The following is a 5,694-nucleotide window of genomic DNA, read 5'->3' on the forward strand; positions in this document are numbered from 1 at the left end:
CGAAATTTTTTTCTGGGCTCGATTCGGCCTGGCCCATGTGCACCTCTAATTTGGTATGATGAAAAATAATTATTATTATTTTTTAAGTTTAGTTAACTGAAAAGTGATTTCAATGTTTGGTACGTTAAATTTTATTTACTCTATTTAAAATCTTTCCTTTTCCGTAAAAAAAAGTTATTACCTCCTACTAAATAAAGTAAGCTTTTTCTCCTGATTTTATTTTTTTCTCAACTACAAATTGGATTTATCACTTGTATTTGTATGAAATATTTATTAATTTTTGTAGAATATGGACAGAATTGTTCCATTTAATATTTGCAGAATCGTAGCTTAGACCGCCTATAGTTTTATATTCTTATGATTTAATTATTTGTAGTTTTACTTGGAGCAATACTGAATCAATTTTTTTATATTCCTATGGGTTAGCTTTTAGCTAGAATCAAACGTGGTTTCAAGTCTTTTTTTCATTTATTCTAAAATAAGTTTTATATATCCATAATTTATATATGTAGTATTATATTTAGAAAATATATGCAAGATAAAATTTGAAATAATTTTGCTTTCAATTAAAATTATAAATTAAAAATAATTTAAGAATTATTGATTAATTTTATTATTAAATATTTAATTCAAATATTATTTAAGAATAAAGTTTATTATAAGAATTAAATACATGAATATTTTATTTTATTTAATAAGGGTAAATTTGTAAATTATCATTACATTCCCATTAAAGTACTTAGTGAAACAAAAGTAATAATGTAACTTTCTTAAGATTTTAATCAATATTTTCAATATATATCAAACATTGTAAAGTAATTTTTTTGGTGATCACATTCCAAGACATCACATTCTATTGAAATCATAATACAGGAAAACACCAAATGATACGTATGTTTGAATTGAAAAAAAACAAGAGCAAGGAAAGAAAAGTAAGGGAGTTAAATATCCTTCACTTTCCTTTTAAATTTTTATTAATTTAATCCAATCTAGAGGAATGCCCTCAACTAAATGAAGTCTCTCATTTTTGTCAAAAGCCAACTTAGCAATACAATCTGCTTCAACATTTTCTTCGCGAGGAATATGTTCGAACTTCCAACGACCAATATTAGTCAAGAGCTATTGAATATGCTTGATAAGCGTAGAAGAAGAATTTTTTGAGAAGGGGTCATCAATAGCCTTAAGCGCTTCTTGGCTATCTGATCTAATCACCACTCCATCATACTTCCGACTCTATATAATCATCAATCCATCAAGAACACCCCTAATTTAGCGTTGAAGACTGAACAGTGCCCCTAAGCTCTTGTTAAACCCAAGTATTCAACCCCCATGTCGATCTCTCAGCACACCTCTAGAAGCGGTCATTTCGAAATCTAACTTCACAGCACCATCAGAATTAAGATAAATCCAATAACCTTCTTCATTAGCAAACATTTTAGTCTTTTGTCTCAAGGGATGAGAAGCCTTAAGGGAAGAGTTCCATTGTAAGTTCCAATTGTATGATCCTTTAATAACATCATCAACACTCCATGATCTCCTTGAAAAATGAATAGATTCTTGTTCTTCCAAATACGTCACAGAATTATGCCGAAGAAACACTGCCATTCCACTCCCTTTAAGGAGAAGTTGTAACGATTCCTCAAATTGGATTCCATCCAATTCTGAAGATTACCTGAGAAGAAGCTATCTTGTTTTTCCACTGGTATCCTTTTGCAGTGAAACAATTCCTACCTCAAATTGGGAAAAGATAGGGAAAGAAAAGTGATTTTTCCTTTAAGATGCAAAATATCAATTTTATCCTATTAACTTTACATAAATTATTTTATATGAAGGATATAATTGAGAAAATTTATTATAAGTGATCATTCCCCTAACTTTTCATAAAAATATCATTCACTTTCCTTTGCTTTATGAATTTTAACTATCCAAAACATGTATCATTCTCTTCCCTTAACTATCCCTTCTTTTCCTTTCCTTTCCTTTCTTTTACAATTATTTACCCAAATATATTGTTACTATGGCGAAATTTTGAAAAACACAAGTAAAAAAAATAGTAAATTAAAAAAATAGTCATCTAACTATGCTTTTAATTTTATTTTGGTCACTAAATTATTAATTTTTTTCTATTTAGTCATTCAACTTTTCAAAATCAAATATTTTAACCACTCTCTCATTTATTGCCACTAGACGAGTGACGGAAAGCTGACATAGGCCTTTTTTTATTAGCCTAATAACAAATTTAGCCCTCCAATATTTACACATTCTATCAATTTGATCCTAAATTTAAAAATTTTACAAATTCACCCCTTAATGTTTACAAAAATTATCATTTTTTAGCTCTAAGTCTAAAAAATTCAACAAATTTAACATTGATCAACATTTACATTATTTATTAATTTAGTTCTAAATCAAAAAGTTTTAAAAAAGGAAAAATATTTAAAATAATTCATATGAGAGAGAAACTCATAAAATCTTCATGTTGAAAACTCCAAGGACCCAAATTGAAATCTGGGTTTTCCATACCACCAGTTAGTCGTTGCAAAAGGCAAATCCAGTTATTCTCCATGTAGAAGTTAGTCATCATCAACAAAGATTTATAATAATAAGAAAGAAGAAAGGGTAGCGCTGACTTTAGATGTGTGTTAGAGAATTGTGAGATGAAGAGATGGATGAATATATGAGAGGGAATACCATTGTTTATGTATCGATTCAACAGTTTTTTTACAGTTTTCACTTCAGGAAATAAATCATATATGATTTCTTACTCTGTTTTTTTTAATTTTTAGAATTGGAACTAAATTGATAAATTTTGTAAATGTTGAGGGCTAAATTTATTGAATTTTTAAGATTTGAATTAAAATAACAAATTTTGTAAATATTGAGGATTAAATTTGTTTAGTATTTTAGATTTAGAGTCAAATTGATAGAATGTGTAAATATTGAAATACTAAATTAATTATTAGACCAAATAAAAATTGCCCACATCAGCTTTTCATCACTCATTTAACCACAACTAAGATGGCTAAAATATTTTATTTCCGAAAGTTGAGTGATTAAATCAAACAAGTTAATAATTGAGTGATCAAAATAGAACCAAAGGCATAGTTGGGTGACTCTTTTTGTAATTTACCCAAAAATTAAGAGATGCAAATTTTGTTTTCAAATTTTAATAATTTATCTTATGAAAAGTTATAATTATAAAAAATTTTATAATAAATCTTTTCATTTTCTTATAAAATGTTATTATTTTTATTATTAATTTTAATAAAATATTTTCTAATCTTCCCTTGCTTTAACCGTCCATTCTTTTAGTTTACCCTATATTTGATAAATATTATTAAGAGAAAAGAACCTTATAAAAGAAAGGATATATATATATATATATATATATATATATATTTGCTTGGATAGTTAAAATTAATAAAGGGAAGGAATTTTAATATTTTTATTTGAATAAGTTATTGAAAGAAAAATATTTATTTTGAGTAAAAATTTTATATTTTCCTTTTCATAAATAATAGATAATAATAAAGTTAAATTAAAAATTATAAAAACACTAATATTATTAAAGTGATAACATTTTTCTTATTTAAAACAAGTTGATTTCATCAAATTAAAATAATCAAAGCATTTTATTTCAATATATAAAAATATATTTTATGGATGAAATTAATCTGGACTGCACAATCCATGTGATCATATATATATATATATATATATATATATATATATATATATATTATGGTTTGGGCCTTTAGGGATTGGTGTTGCTGATAGTTGATTCAACTGTCTTGGATATAGTGAATTTATCCCTGATCCATAAAATTTAAACGGATAAATATCACAATTATATATCAACATTGATTCAATGTGTAATTTGATACATGAATTTTAATTTGGTGCATTTATACACATAAAACTTTGATTATAGTTCAAACATATGTATGAAACTTTAATTTTGATTCAATCAAGCACATTTAAATAAATAAATACATCAATTTATTATTATACCAAATAAATATAATGATTTTTGGGCAAATATACAAACATAAAATGATGCAATATCAACAATATTGTTAATAATTTGTAAGGATTGGATCAAATAAAAATGTAATGCCCAGAACTCTAATTTCTGATTTCTTAAATTTTATAATAAATAAGTATTTGTTTTAGTGGTTAAGTGTCTTGATTGTGTGTTTAAGGTTTGGGTTCAAGTTGCATTTTTTAGGAAAATTCAATTATTTTTGTTCTTAAGCCTATTTCTGTTCGTTGGGTTTAAATATTATTTTCGGTCAAATTGTGCTAGAATGAACCCCGTTGGTTTAATGATAAGGTGTTAGCTTACCCTTTAATCCCGTGTTTAAGTCCCTATTTAAGAAAAATTGACATTATTTTGTTAGTCCTCAAAGGTCAAATTGAATTAAAACTCTTGAAAAAGATGATAAGTTATAAAGGGGTTAATTGGTTAAGATTTTGTTTTACTTTAAATTTATAATAGTATAATTATATTAAAGATTATTATTTTTTATTTAAAAAATCTGCTCCTATCTTCTCACGTTTTTCCCCACGTATCCCCATTTTGTTTTTCTTCAGGTTCTGTTTTTTTTTTTTTCTTTCCCTTTTGTTTGTTCTTTCGTTTCTTGCTATCTTCTTCAATTTTTCTTGATTCTTGTCCCATTGCTCCCAATTGCGTTCTTGCGTTTTGGTGTGGATCATCTTCTACTCTCTCTTACGATTTTATTTTTCCGGGTATTCGTAAGTGTTTTCTGTAGATTTTTGTAAGGGCTTTTGATTAATGGCTTCATTATTCTTTTGGAGCATGAGTTAACCTCGTGAATCTTTCGTTCTTAGGCGTTAATCAAGAAGGCCAGAATTTTCCTTCTACAATTTAGTGGTTCTAGGACTACCGTGTCTGTTCGGGTAAGTGGTTGAGCAATAGAAGGCTTAATTTCGGTTTATTAAGGTGTAATACCACCGGTTGTGATTGGATGAATTATTGGAAATTGGTGATTCAATGCTAAATTGATCGTTTGTATGACTTTTTTAGGTACTGAAAATTTCGTAGTTGATTATTTGTCAAAATCGGATTAGGTGTGTAACGAAAATTTGAGAAAATAGAGAACCACGAAAGCTGAAAATTTAAACTGTCGACGCCATACGGCCGTGTGTTGGACTGTGTGTCTCACACAGTCTGAGCCAATTGGGCCGTGTGGGCCACACGGGCATGTGAACCCAAAATCTGAAAGATTTTCCTAAGGTCATAAACGTCATTCGGATTGAATGTAGGTCTTCTGTAGGGTCTGTATGTTATAAATTAGACTATAAAACATGATCTCTGTTAATATGTTAGCATAAAACTTAACATAAATACGTGTAAAGTAGTGTAATTAATATGTAGTGATACAATATGTATTATCTGTTATACAATTTGTCTGATCTATTATTCATCAAGCATGATTTGCATCTGTTATATAAACATGTATGATATGTAAATTTTGACATTTGCTATTTTTGTATGTGCATTAGGGTTAGGGGTGAGCAAAATCCGATTCAATTCGAAAACTCGATAAAAATTTTAAATTTTGAATTAAATAGTTTGAGTTATTTGAGTTAATTGAGTTATTCAGATCAACTCAAATAAAAAAAATCAAGTTTTTCGGTTTAACTTGAATATGAATTACACAATTCGTATTA

This window comes from Gossypium raimondii, chromosome 5, assembly GCF_025698545.1.
Source record: "Gossypium raimondii isolate GPD5lz chromosome 5, ASM2569854v1, whole genome shotgun sequence".
Classification (NCBI taxonomy): domain Eukaryota; kingdom Viridiplantae; phylum Streptophyta; class Magnoliopsida; order Malvales; family Malvaceae; genus Gossypium; species Gossypium raimondii.